Source organism: Ailuropoda melanoleuca, chromosome 4 (assembly GCF_002007445.2).
Source record: "Ailuropoda melanoleuca isolate Jingjing chromosome 4, ASM200744v2, whole genome shotgun sequence".
NCBI lineage: Eukaryota > Metazoa > Chordata > Mammalia > Carnivora > Ursidae > Ailuropoda > Ailuropoda melanoleuca.
Window position 1 is genome coordinate 30,020,924 of NC_048221.1, and position 15,571 is coordinate 30,036,494.

Here is a 15,571-nt window from a genome sequence, read left to right on the forward strand (position 1 = left end):
TATAGTATCCATGTGATAAATGGCTTTAACAGAATCTGTGGTCTTGAAGGGAGAAGCTGGCCTACGTGAGTCACATCATCCTTACCCTCAGGTGGGTAAGGAATCATTATGTTCATATTATAGATGAAACGGTTGAAATTGCAAGCAACTATAGCACCTCTTTAACTTATCATTAAAGGCAGTTAGTTGAATTTGTTTCTGAATCTCACATTTGTGAAACTTTACCAGGTATCACGTTTGTTTCCTTCCTCAATCCACAGTCTCAGCCTTACTCCTTAGTTTCATTTCTCCTTTCTTTATTTTTCTCTCCATTTTCAAGATTTCCAGACCCTTCCTCCACAAAATATTTTTATGAGTTAAACCCAGACTGAAAATATTTATAAACAGCAAAGAGGAGAGTACTCTCTGGTACTCTTACATAGAAACAATATTCCTAGATTCTCTATTTTTTTTTTTTTTTTGGCCTTCACGTAAACAAAAATAGACCATCTGGCACCCCCAAGTGGCTACTACAGAAATTGCATAAGGAAAAGAGAAACGGTTTTGCTTCCTGCCCACCTGAGACTAGTAGAAAAACAGGTAATAATTTGCTGCCATCTTGGAGTGATGTTATTACATAAGCTTCCTGACTCCTGGAATCCTTTCAAGTACAGAGGAGAAAAAGCAGTATTTATACGATGGGGAAAAAGATCATTGCTTTAGAGCTCTTTGACAGGCTGTATTTTTTTTTTTTTTGGAATGTTACCTCCTGCTTTCTTTCTTTCTTTTTTTTTTAAAATAATAGTATTTTTTTATTATATTATGTTAGTCACCATACAGTACATTCCTTGTTTTTGATGTAAAGTTCCATAATTCATTACTTGTGTATAACACCCAGTGCACCATGCAATACGTGCCCTCCTTAATACCCATCACCGGCCTATCCCATTCCTCCACCTGCCTCCCCTCTGAAGCCCTCAGTTTGCTGTATTCTTAGCCGCACATATACTGAATCCCAGAGAGTTTCCATGACTTATCTAAGGTCCTACAGCTGGCAAGCAAGGAAACTGGGATTTGATCACGTCCTCCTGGCTCTTTGTCTGGTATTCTGACACATATGGTATAATAAAATCACTGTCATATACAGATAACAAGAACAAGAAGAAATTAGGCACTTTCAAGCACAAAGTCAGTCTTTATGATGATAGTAGATGAAGTCTAAATTACCACTGAGGACTCCTCTGACCTTGATTCTTGTATCATTTACTGGAATTCTCCAACAATTACTAACTTCCACATGACGGGAACTTATCAAATGTATTTGAATGAATGTATGAGTTTCTTTCTTTTCCAGTCATAGTAGGTGAAGTGAAAACAAATCATGTCTCAAACCATTCTATCTAAATGGTGTCATGCTCCATCTGAGAACCATTCAGATGATCATGTACCCAGAATACTATTTAACTCCTTTCCAGTGGGCCTTATCTCATAGGCAATTCCTTGACATAGGAGAACTATGGAAATACAACAGTGAGTTTTTATTCAAGCAATCAGCCATAAGCTTTCTATATCAGCTTTGTCTGTCAAATCATCATGTCGTTGGATGATGCCAATTGATGCTGCAGGAAATATAAGTCTGAACAATTCTAAAAGTATAGGAGCAGCTACTCAGACCCCTGTGATTATCTCAGTAGCTTAACTTTCAAGACAACCTTTCCATTAATTGGGAGGAGATAGAGTGATGGGACCTCAGCTATAAAAATTTAATACTTGTTCTCAATCCTGGCCTAATCCTAACAGTGACAACCGATGGGTACTGCATCGTCATTTCTTTTAACCTAAGAGCCCCTATCCTCATTAAAGAAAATTCTGCTGAACTTACATTTCTTTCTCCTATGCCTGTGTCTGTTTAGAATTCCCCACTTTTATTATATCAGAAATCAGGGTAACACAGTAGAAACAACTGGCATATTGGGACCAAAGTGTTCGGGATTTGAATCCTGGTATTGCCACTTAATGAATTTGCAGCCATGGGCAAAACCTCAACCTCCCTGACCTTCAGTTTCATCAACTACAAATTAGGGGCATTCATATTTAATTTTCAGAGACACTGAGAAATTAGAGATAAAATACCGAGCACATCATCTGATATATACACACATGTGCATACACACACACACACACACACACACACACACACACACACACATTATGTGCTAAATAAATGGGAACAATCCACATTATATTTACCATTGTTATCACTAATATAATTTTCACCAAAACCAGTTGTTTACCAATCTACTTTTCCTAACTTGGTCTGGGTGTGTAAGGTCATTAGGGTGAAAGTAGCTCTTCTGTGTGCTGGTGTTCTACGTCAGGTAAAAGATCAGATGAGGGTATTTTCCCACTTAGCACTACCATGTAATAGGGGAACTAACTAGCTTCTATTCATGATCCTTTCAACCACTTTTTGGTAATGTGCACAGTTGCAATTTTTCCACAATGTGGGAGTTTAAACAGCGTTAACAGTGAAAATCTGCATGGATGTTTGCTGATACCAAAAATATCAAATGTGATTGTACCTTTAGAATCTGTTTTTTTAGGTCAAGTACTGATGCATTCAGTAGAGCTTTCACCTGACTTAGTTCAAATTAAGTTCATCATTAGTCGTGACAGCATTTATGTACTTTTGTAAACTAGTCACATGCTTACGAGGAAGAGGTATTAATTCAGTCCTCAGTCAGTGTTTATCAAGTGTACGTGTTCTCAGATCCTTTGTGATAACTCCAAGTACTTCTAGGTGTTCACTGTCTTCAGAATGTACCCCTGATCTGTTCTACCCCTCTCATTTCACGGTCAAAACTACTCAGGATTAGAGGTGTGAAAATGGCTTGCCCAAGTTAATGTGGCTAGTCCATTTCAGAACCATAAATGAGACCCCCAGTAGTGGAGACTTTTTGTGATATACTGATTGTGTCATATTAAAGTTTCCTGAACCCCAATCCCTCTTGTATAGCACCTTCAAAATTTTGTCCATATCTGTTTATCACTATTAATATGATTCACTTATTACTTTTGTTAATATCAAATTTAAATTTTCTCATCTCTTAAAACTTGGCCTTGACCTAAGAAATATTATCCACAAAATCACTGGTTTTAGATGCTAGGCTTTCCCCCCCAATCCCTTATTAAATTAATACGCAACTGTTGAAATTTCTTTATAAAAATTTATCTATGTACCATCTGGAATCATCTCAGATACCACCAGCGGCACAGGACCACCGACTACACACCCAGCCCAATGCCTTACTGCTTCCCTGGCCTAGCAACTTCAGTGTTTCTCTTTCTTTCCAATGGTTTTCTTTTCCCTCGTGCATGTTTCGGTGAGTATTCAGGATAATCAGTAAAGATGGAGCTTTAAACTATTATGAATTGAGGCACCTGCCTTGATGCCCAAGAAATGTAATTTAATATATATCTGAAATAACACCTGTCTCTAATGTGAACGTGCACAGCATGTCTAGATTTTGGTTCTTTAAATACATTTGCTATTTATTCTTTCTGTTTCCAGAGATTGTGAAGGAAGGAATCTGGTCTGCTACAGTAAATAGAGCATGAAAATCAGGTCTGGCTTGAATTTTATCCTAGACATTAACCCTATCTCAGCTTTTGCAGGCTTATTCTTACTGGCTAAGGTATGGCTCATAATTAATCCTTTTCCCTTTCTGAGAACACCTTACCCTTACAGAGAAGACTGATACACATCATGTTTCAAGATTCAAAATGGGGTCATCTACATAAGCAATCACGGGATACATTTCTCTCTGTGCTGTCTTGCTAGGGGCTATATATAAATTAAGCATGGAATAGCAGTGTGGTTAAGAGCAGGCACTCATACTTTGCCTGGATCATCTACCTCTAATTTTTTATATTAGCTCGGTATCCCACCTGAGTCTCAATTTCATTTTCTATAAAATGGTGATAATAATAGCATAATGTTAGAGTTGTTGTGCAGGATAAATAAGCTATTATGGATAAACAACTTAGCCCAATGCTTGACACTTACCAGGAGCTTGGCAATTCCAGTTTTTATTATAATAGTTAAGGCTGGTTTGCACCTGTGGGAATTGGAGTTTTACAACCCATGTTATACATAAGTGGGATGCTTAGGAGATGCCGTTTTAAAGGGCATGAAATGACTGGTGGATTCCCATTGAAAAGGGGAAAATACAAATTATTGCCTAGTGACTCCCTATACCCCAATTAAATTCCCAAGTCTTTCATTTCAGGAAATCATCTCCATCACAATAAGGAAATAATACTATTGCTATTTCCTCCCAGGGATAATACCACTGTTGGGCCTGCCAAACACTAGGCACCAGATCAAAAGTGGTCCACAGCCTTCTAAGAAAAGGCCATTTTTTCTTTTAGCAGCTCCCAGGGCAGACAACCATGCCAAAAAAGCACATGGCTCCACCGGACGTTAAGCCATTCGGTAAAGAAAATGCCACGTCAGAAAAAAAAAAAAGGAAGAAGAGAAAAGAAAGAAAAAGAAGGAGGACAAGCAGAAGAGCAGGCAGAGGAGGAAGAGAAAGTTCAACCCTTTTGTACAGATTTCATTTTCAAAGCCAAGACCACTTAAAATATAAAAACTGGCTGATTAACTGGAATGTTTACACCTGTTTCCCTTATTTTAACAAGATGAACAAAGGAGGCTCACTTTGCTATTGTTTTTTTTTAATCCTAATTTATGTTGTCCTTACTTGGGATGCTACAGTTCTACCATTTAAAGCAACAACAAAATCATGTGTACAAGATGAAAAGACAGAGATCAAAGAGTTATAACTCAGAACCAGTCTAACCCCAGTGGAAAAAAGAAAAAGCGAAATGAGGAACTTCATCTAACAGAGGATATATCAGATGTATAGTCATTAAATAGGGTTTACTTCACAGCTCTCAAAGATGTTTCAAATGAATATTTCAGATTGTGGTTTTTGTTGGAACTATAGCTAAAGGAACTAAAATGCAATAATGTAGTATTCCTTTTTCTACCCCTAGCACTCCCCAAATTATCTTTTTTTTATAAGGTGGTTTATTGGAAATGATGTTGAATTGATGGGCAGGGCACCTGGGATCCAGTCTCAACTCTGCTACTAAGTGTAGAGATCTGGAACTAGTTTCCTCCTGGGGCTCCCGTCCCTCATTTGTAAAATAGAGAAGGTGGGCTCCCTTATTGCTAACATCCTATAATGGCATCAACTAAAATGACATTGTGTTAGCAACTGAGGAAATATTTTAATCTGAGCAAGTCATTTGATTAAACAAGAAAAAAATAGAGAGGGAATAAAGCACTTTTCCAAATAATAACTTTTAATATTTCATGTGAAAAAAATCCACATTAAAAAATGTTTTAAACCCTCTGATTCTTTAAAACACACACACAATTTTAAAAATTTTTGTTCAAAAATCAAAGTTTTTATATGCTACCCTCTAGTGGAGACCAGAACCTACTTTGTTAATTCCATCTGAAAGTGCACTCAGATCTTATGTTCATAAGACAGGAGTAAGAGGAGTTTTGTTTACATTGCAATCATTTACAGTGCTTCTCAAAATATAATCGAACTGCATAGGGTATCAGAACTAAGGGGTTAAACACACAGTTTTCCTGAGCCCATTCAAGACCAACTAAACCAGGTTCCTTGAGAGTGGAGCCCAGGAATCTGTATGGTTTAACAGAGAACCCAACTGATTTTTAAGCCCACTGGAATTTGTAAACCAATGTTCTCGCTCCCTGAGAGGTGTGGTATGAATATGGGCATTATCACCAATCCAGTGTCTAGTTAGGATGCAAATCTCTAAATCTCGAGGGAAGATATAAATTGAACTGAAATTCTCTTTTCTTCATCCCAAAGTTTAAAACAAGTAGAAAGTAAATAATCCACTGGTCTCCTGTCAATTTAAGAATAAAGATCATGTTCCTTCGCACAGCACACAAGGCCCTTCATGGTCCAGACCCTACATTTCCAGCCACCAGGTGGTGGTACTTCCACTAGTCTCTTTGTCTCTGCCTCATATTGACACCACTGCCACCATTAAATTCCACATGGAACTCCCTGAATCCCTAAAATAATCTATGCAATTGATTCTATATTTTAAAACATTTTTAAACATGCTATCCACTCTGCATGGAATATGCCCCCCCAACTTAATTTTAATAGTCATATCATTTTTAGTTATCATTAATAAAACTGAAAGGATACTGCTCCTTGAAGGGGACATCAATGGCGGGAGCATCAAGAGTTGTCCTACAGGCTAACCCATCACCATATACCACTTTTTTCAAGTATGTTTGGGTTTTTTGCTTTGCAGAGGCAACCTACAGAAATGTTGCCAATGGCCGTTCCCCCTTCCAATCATATGTCTGACCTACAGCCCCTTTCTTCTTTACCTAGGTTTAGAAATACTCGAGAAATAGGCCCAGGAAAAATATAAACAAAGATCTAACAAAGTGTCAACTTTATTCCTGACAAAAGCTTGGTTGAAGACTGTAGCAAGACCTTTAGGTACCACTGAAGGGAAGGTTTAGGACTACAGAACAGGTACACTGACCAAGAACTTGCAGCCTGCATTGTCTTGGGGTCAAGCTGGAAGAAAAGGAATCACATTCTGGTGTTGTAGGTTAGCTCTCCCCAGTTTAGAAAATGAACAAGAGTTGCCTCTAAGAAACCCCAGCTGTGGATCCTCTGGAGTTGCTCCTCTGTGGAATTATTAGATGAGAAAGTAGACTTTTTAAGCTCTAAAATGTGTTTTTCATTATCTACTCAAATGATGACTTGCCTGTAGTCAGAGTTCTTGGTAATAGAGTACAGTATGTTCTGCTCTGAGCCAGTTGTCCTGTGCCAATCTGGTGGTTTCTAACAAAGATGCTGTTTTGTACGTGTTTTGTACGAGATAGTTAAATGCAACAGTAAAAACCTCAGTTATTAATGTGATAATGAGATGCTATTTCCTTAATTCAGTTTTATTGAGATAAGTAGAGATTCACGTGTAATTTTAAGAAACAATACAGAGGGGCACCTGGGTGGCTCAGTCATTAAGCGTCTTCCTTCAGCTCACGACGTGATCCCAGAGTTCTGGGATTGAGCCCCACATCGGGCTCCCTGCTCTGCTGAGAGCCTGCTTCTTCCTCTCCCACTCCCCCTGCTTGTGTTCCCTCTCTCACTGGCTGTCTCTCTCTGTCAAATAAATAAATAAAATCTTAAAAAAAAAAAAAAGAAAAAGAAATAATACAGAGCAACCTTGTACACTTTGTCTAGTTACTCCCAATGGAGGAAGTTTACAAAACTATAAATATCACAGCCAGGATATTGACATTGATACAATCCACTGATCTTATTCAGATTTTTCCAGTTTTACTTGTGATCATTTGTATACTTAAATGTGTACATGTATGTACTAGGTTTTTTACAATTTATCACCCGCATAGATGATCTTTGTCAAAGTAAACTCATCTGTGTTCGCCACTAGTCAAGATACTAAACAGTTCCAACATCACAAATAACCTTCATGTTTCCCTTTTATAATCACACCCACCTCTCTTTTCCCCCTACATGCTGCTTCTGTCCCTAAACCTTGTCAACCACTACGTGGTTCTCCACTTCTAAAATTTTGTTTTGAGAGATCTTTATATTCTAAATACTAGTCTTCTGTTAGATACGCGGTTTGCAAATATTTTCTTCCAGTGTGTAGCTTGTCTTTTCATCCTCTTCATATGGGCTTTTTCACAGAGCACAAGTTTTTAATTTTGATGAGGTCCAATATATTACTTTTTCCCTTTATTGATCATGCTTTTTGTTGTTAAAGTCTGTAAAGTCTTTGCTTAGCCCTAGATCCTCAAGATTTTCTTGTATTTTTTCCTAAAAGTTTTATAGTTTTATGTTCTATATTTAGGTCCATGATCCATTTTGAGGTAATTTTTGTACCAGGCACATTAATCTGAGGTTCCTCTTATTTTTTTAAAATGTTTTAGCCTATGGATATCCAATTGTTCTGGTGCCATTTGTTGAAAAGGCTGTCTTTCTTCCATTGAATTGCTTTTTCATCTTTGTCAATAATTAATTGGGTGTTTGTGCATGAGTTTGTATTTGAACCCTCCTCTCTCTTTCATTGATCTATGCCTCTACCCCTCTGCCAACACAACACTGTTTTCATTACTGCAGCTATACGATAATTCTTCATATTAGGAAGAGTAATGTCTCCCTTCTCTCTCTCTCTTTTTTTTTTTTTTTTTTTTGGTTAAGATTGTTTTATCTATCCTAGGGACCATGCTTTTCTATATAAATATTACAACAAACTTGTTGGTGTCTACAAAAAAAAACCTTGCTGGGATTTTGATAGGCATTGCATTAAGCCTGTAGATGAATATGGGGAAAATTGACATATTTATTATGTTCAGCCTTCCAATCCCTGAATATGGTATGTCTCTCCATTTCATTAAGACTTCTTTGATTTCTTTCATTAGCTTTTTGTAATTTTCAGCATATTGATCCCATACATGGTTGTGTTAAGCGCATATCTAAGTACTTAATTTTATTTGGAGTGACTGCAATGGTATTGTATTTTAAATTTTAATTTCCCTGTGTTAATTGTTAGTATATAGAAATGTGGTTGATTTGCACATGATCTTATATCCTGAAAGCTTGCTAAACTCACTTAACAATTCTAGAAGTATTTTTGCAGCTTTTTGGGAGTTTTTAGTTAAACAATCCTGTCATCTGCAAATAGAGGCCATTTTATTTCTTCCTTTCCTGATCTTTATACACTTCATTTCTTTACCTTGCCTTACTTTGGTGGCTAAAACTTCTAATACTATGTTCAATAAGAGTGGTGAGGGTGGGCATCCTTGCCTTATTCCTGCTATTAGGGGGACAGCATTGAGTATTTCACCATTAAACTCAATGTTAGCTGTGAATTCTTTTAATAGATGCTCTTTATTAATTCCCTTCTACTCCTAAATGCTGTTTATCATGAATGGGTGTTGGATTTTGTCAAATGCTTTTTCTGTGTCAAATGATACATGATTTCTTTAACTTGTTGATATGGTGATACCATATGTGTTGAATTGTTTTTGTTTTCATTTTTTCTTTCCCCTGCTACTGTCTCACAAGCTCCTGTTGCTCTGTTCATGTTTTTCAGTCTATTTTCTCTCTTGTTTAGATTGGGTTAATTCTATTGTTTGTCCACAGATTCACCAGTTCTATCGTCTGTCATCTTCACTCTATTCTTGAGCCCATCCAGTGAATGAGCTATTAGTGCTGCATTTTTGAAGTCTATAATTTCCATTTAAAAAAAATAATTTTATTACATTGCTGAAATTTTCTATTTTTTCATTTGTTTCAAGTACGTTTGTAATTGATTTGTTAAAGCATTTTTATGATGGCTGCTTTCAAATCCTTGCCAGATAATTCTAACATCTGGTTTATGTTGGTGTATGTTGGCATCTATTGACTGCCTTCTCTCATTCAAGTTGTGATTTTCTTGGTTTTCGTATGGATGGATGATTTCACATTGGATTGTGGACACTTTGCCGATTATGTCAGGAGACTCTAAGTCCTACTTACATCTTTCATTTTAACAGGCAGTCGCCTGTTCAGATTTAATTTACAGATCTTAATCTATTTTTGTGGGCGCAGTTTCATGGAATTTTAATTTGCTAAGCCTTTGTGGTATTATTTTTGGTCCGACTGGTTTATTTGGTACTCCTCAAGTTCCCACTGGTTCCTGCTGATGCTGCCCACGAGCCCAGAAGGGATTTCCTCAGACCGCAGGTGGCTCCGGGAAGGCTGGAGAGTCTCAGACTCAGCAGAAAAGAGCTGCTTATTTTTGGTGGGGTTCCCAGGGGACCCCTCTTTGTCAGTGGACTTGGATTTGCCTGATGTTGCCAGCAGGACTCTTTTTTGATCTGCAGGAAGAATGAGCCCACTGGGCTGCCTTCTTTTGTTAGGTCACGGGTTGGGAAAAATGGGTCCTTGTCATCTTCCCCTGTTGGGTGACAGTCTGCCACTATTCTGTTCCTTAAGTCCTGAGGAAACCATCTCACTTTCCTCTTACAATGTTTTATCATTACCCCCTGCACTATTTCCGGGGTTTGTATTTGTGCCTAGTGGGGGAGGAGCAAGGAGGAACTCATCTACACCATCTTGTCCTGACCGGAAGTCAGTCTTTTTTGGTTTAAAAAAGAAACTAGGTCTAAACAAGTAATTAATTTTTTCCCCCTTCGAGTCAGTTTCTACCTACCATAGAGAAGAGGCAACATTGGCCTTACTGGTTTCAACCTGCTTTTCCCCTCAGCGGTCTTGTTTTTTCTCTCTCTATCCTCTACTCCCCTCATCGCCCCATCCCCTCCCATCTACTGAGGGCTAATTTTGGAGTGAGTTTTAAGAAAAACCAGTGGCAGAGAATGCAGAAACACAAAACAAGACAGCCTCTATGTTAGGATAAACACAAAGGAAGCTGTAAAACAGAGATGTAAGCCTCAGTGGTTTTTGTAATGCTATTAAATTAATTCTGTGGTTTAAAATAAGATTTGATGTTAATACAATTAATTTTAATGACTGATGGAGCTTATATGTGTCAACATTCTTAGAGGTTATTGGTATTTAATACAGATTAAAGTGAAATAAAATAGAGCCCTAAAGGCATAATTTCAGATAGCTAGTAAGTGAGGATGTTATTTCATAACAGAGAGTTCTGAAGTGTGGTTGAGGGTAATTCAGTACACTCATTTTGGAAGAAGTTGTATTACCTTAAACAATAGATTCTAAAATTATCACTACTTTGTTGTTTTTAATCATTTCATTTATTTTGAACTTAAAAAATTAAAGAATCATTTTTTTAGGTTTGATCAAAACCAAGATTGAGCAGTACTGTTTTAAAGAATAACATGACACAAACTTCATTTTCCTGTGGGGATGACTGGTAATTAGGCTGTAAGTTACAGGCTCTTGTCCACTGAGTATGAACTGGCACTGTTTTCCAGCTCTCTTTACAGATGTGGACTCAGAATGTGTCTTTGCTGACATTCACATTTAACACTCTGACACTATTCCTTCAAAATCCACCTTTGCTCCCCCCTTGACAGGGGAAGTGTGACAGGTGTCGTGCACTTGTTCTACCATTGCCAAGCAGCTGTTTAATGCTTAAAACACTTATGAGATAGAAAAAGGTTATGAGATGGCCTTATATCCTTGATAATCTTATTTATTTCTTTATATCCCAATTGGACTATTCAGGAAGTTCAGTTTAATTAGGCTTGGGTCATATGTGAGATGGGGCAAGTGTCTGATCTATTGCATCCCTTTTATCACTTTATATTTTATCTCCTCCTTCCTCATGAGCATTTTTTTATCGTAAAACATATTACAGCTATAACATGCAAAGCAATCAATACTGGCAAGAGAAGAATTTTTTTTTAATTTTATTTTATTATATTATGTTAATCACCATACAGTACATCCCCAGATTCCGATGTAAAGTTTGATGCTTCATTAGTTGCGTATAACACCCAGTGCACCATGCAATACGTGCCCTCCTTACTACCCATCACCAGTCTATCCCCTTCCCCCACCCCCTCCCCTCTGAAGTCTTCAGTTTGTTAAGAGAAGAATTTTTAAAAGATTTTTTAAAAATTTATTTATTTGAGAAAGAGTGCAAGGAGAGAGAGAGAGAGTATGAGCAGGAGGAGGAGTAGAGGGAGAGGGAGAAGCACACTCCCTGCTGAGCAGGGAGCCTGACATGGACTCAGTCTCAGGACCCTGGGATCATGACCTGAGCCAAAGGCAGACACTTAACTGACTGAGCCGCCCAGGCACTCTAAGAGAAGAATTTATTTAGCAAGATAAAAATGTTCAATCTACTTTAATCTAAAAAAACTTAGCTCTTTTTTTACCTTCACTTTTTTCCTGCATTAGAAGCATTCATCCCATTTTAGCAAGGCAGTCACCTCCACAGTCTACGGTCTGGTCAGAAAAGCAAATGTCCTCCCTCATCATCTGGAAAATGTTAAAGGCAGTTTCCGCTGCTATCATGAAAAGAGAAATGGCTTTTCTTGTGGCTTATTATTTGTGCTCTGGATATGTGGTCCCCTGAAGTCTAGAAGGAAATAAAAGAAGAGACAAATCTTTTGTGTGGAGGATATAAAGAAAGCATAGAGGTGTAATCTGGAGGTGGAGAAATAAGTGACATGACTGATAAATACCAATGACCTCACCCTGGGACACTTGTCCAAGAAGGCACTGTCCCATAACCCATGACTTGCCCAGTGAGTGAAACAAGAGAAGGAATATTGCAAAGAACATTGTTAAAAGGACCATGACCCACAAAGTTTTGGAGTCACTGTCAGTCACCCACACAGTCTTTGTGTGAAAGAAAAATTTTCATTACTCAAAATGCAAGCCATGCACCCTGTGCAGCTGGGACTCCAATTTGTACCAGGAGGAAACCCTATTTAATTCATACTAGCACATCACAAACTAACTGCCCTGCAATAGTAATGTTCCACTATGACATGACATTTTATACTGTCCTCATCCAATGATATCTTATGCATGCATCTCTCAACAATGTCATGGGACTTCTGAAAGACCAAATTTCTAAAACAGGATGGTGATGAGTATGGCCTTTATTATCTCAGAGATGGTTCAACCTGAAGATGTTTTTGAAAATCTAGGCTTTGAACAGGCTGCAAGGAGGTCCCAGCCATCAGGATCCACCTTCACTCTCACTGGGGAGAGACAGAAATAATGGTAGTCTCCAAGATTACTTGTGCCTTAGCAGGGGCTGGGGTTGGAAGAAGAAAGAGGGATGGCAACAGTACAGGAGCCCAGAAAATGGACCTTCAGGTTCTTTCCTAATGCTGCCTCTGAGTGACCTGACTTTGCCCCACAGCTATTTCCTGCTCTCCAAGGTAACAGATTCTCCATATCATTCAGTCATTGGATAAACCTGCATTTCAGGGAAGCCTGGACTCATTATCAACCCCAGAGTGAGTCTAATTTGATCTTTGCCATTTGTGGTAATTCTATTTACCTTGCCGGTGATTGGTTTGAGAGTGGGCATATGATACATTTCTAATCAGTGATATATGAGGGTTACACCACTAGGACTTCTGGAAATTCTTCCTGGCTGTCAAGAAGAGAGGCCTAAGGAAGAAATAAATTTTCTTTCCCCCTTTCCTACATCTTGATATATATTAAGGTTGACATGCCTGGAACTGCCAGAGTAATCTCATAACCATGAGGAGAAGCTAAGAGATTTGAGAAGAATCTGAACTGGAGCAAAAATGAGATTTAGCCACTCAGTTAACCAACCCTAAAAATGGCCCTACTTTTAGCTTTTGGATAAATAAGAAAATAAACCTTTCCTATTGTTTAAGCCAATTATAATTGAATTCTTTGTTACTTCCAGCCAAAAAGCATACCAAACGAATAAATAATCTGATGGAAAAAAGTATTTTGCATCATCTCATGAGCTTCTTGTGGATTCACGATCAGCTAAGAATCAAACTGTTTTCTTTCGGGTAACGGATTATACTTACATCCCCTTCCAGGTGTTTCTGAGATCTCATAGACTATACTCTTTCCAAGAATCTTTCTACAGGCTGCCACCATCATGCCAGCCCCTTGGGTTTCAATGAGGCTGGGTAATGCTCCAGAATGGGAGACAAGCCAATTTGGGAGCAGATTGGATCTAGCTTCACTCAACATTAATACCAGTTATTTGATTAATGACAGAACCCAACGAGGTGCAATTTATATTGACGCACCCTGCCTAATGTGTGGGAAGGACAGCAGTTCCAGGGGAAAGCTGCCATTGTGGAGAAGTTGTCTAGCCCTCCATTCTAGAAAATGCACCACAGCATCACAGTGCAGGACCATCAGCCCACATCAGACAACTGCATCATCAGCATGGCTGTGGGCCAGCTCAAGGCTGATGGAGACCCCATCATAGGGTTCCATTAGATGTTCCTGCTAAAGAACATCAACGATGCTTGGGTTTGCACCAATGACATGTTCAGCCTTGCCCTGCACAACTTCAGCTGAAGTCTTCCCAGCCAGGCACTCATGCTGTTTCCTTCTCCCTTCTCTTCCTGATATTATTCACACTCCTCCACATGCTTCAAATATCATACACAAATGAGCAGGGCTGTGGTGGGAGCAGGCACAGTGTGCTACTATTGCTGACATATTGTGTATGATGTTTGGATGCTGGACTAGTTGCATCTGACAGGAGAAGTTTGTGTTGTACCAGTGCAAGCCTTGGAAGGACATAAGTAATACAAAAGGTTGTCATTCTTTTTTTTTAATCTACTGGTAAGTAGCACTAGTAACCCAAAGAAGTGAAGGAGAAAGCAGCTGCCTCACCACCCAGATATTGATTTGTTTGGATGTTTCAATGCCTCATGTTACCACCACAAAAATTTTAACCAAAAAAAAAAAAAAAAGAAGAAGAATCTTTCTATATGTATCCAGCATTTCTTTCAACACAATCAATATGGGGAATAAAACTGAGGAAAGAATACCCTTAATTAGAATCTGAATTCATAAAATATTATATAAGAAAATAAAAGATATGTGAATCATTTATGAATTTTAAACCAAAGAGGGAAATACTCATTTCCAGAAACACAAAGCAAACTCAGATCAGAAGGGTGGGAAGGAGCTTAGGTTAAAATGTATTAGAATATTATGAATATAATATTAGAATATTAGAATATAAGTTCTAGGTATAGGTTCAAGGTCTAGGTTCAGCTGGATTTGGGGGTTTGGACACCAGTGCAGAGAAGGTAGTCTAGGACACAGGCCCCATTCATTCAGGGAACTAGAGCTGAGATACCTAAAACAAGCCATGAGTCACAGGAAAGACACCCACTACCCCTGCCAGCTGGGGAAAGCAGCAAGGAAGTGTGTACCACATCCAGGGTTGAGATTAGAAAAAAGTAACTTCCTAAAATGCAAACCCACCATCATGTGAACGAGCAGGTCCAAATTCACACCAACAGTATGGGGCAGAAGCTCTAATTGAGAAATCAACATAAAAATTGACCCAGAAATAGTGAAACCACAGACCCTCAGAAAAGGCAAAGCCAAATATCCCAACGGGGCTATTTCCATAGCTCAGGGAACCCAGGATGCCATGGAAATCAGTCTCCACTGAGGATGAGCTGCCAGTTGAAGATCTGGACATGGGAGAAAGTGAATTACTGGGATGGAGTGTGATGGGTGTGACCAAAAGAAGAATTTATACATTAAGAATGAGAAATAGAAAATCATCTAAAAGAGGCTTTACAATAATTTTTTTTTTTTTAAGATTTTACTTATTTATTTGACAGAGAGAGATAGCGAGAGAGGGAACACAAGCAGGGGGAGTGGGAGAGGGAGAAGCAGGCTTTCTGCTGAGCAGGAAGCCTGATGCGGGGCTTGATCCCAGGACCCTGGGATCATGACTGGAGCCGAAGGCAGACGCTTAATGACAGAGCCACCAGGCATCCCTACAATAATTATTTTTAAATGTATAAATAGGTAAAGAGGAAATA

General features: G+C 38.5%; 1 pseudogene; it reads left to right on the forward strand.

The window, feature by feature from the left end:
* The first annotated feature begins 13,691 nt into the window (after positions 1 to 13,691).
* LOC100470498 lies at positions 13,692 to 14,078 on the forward strand (annotated as a pseudogene).
* Positions 14,079 to 15,571: the final 1,493 nt, after the last annotated feature.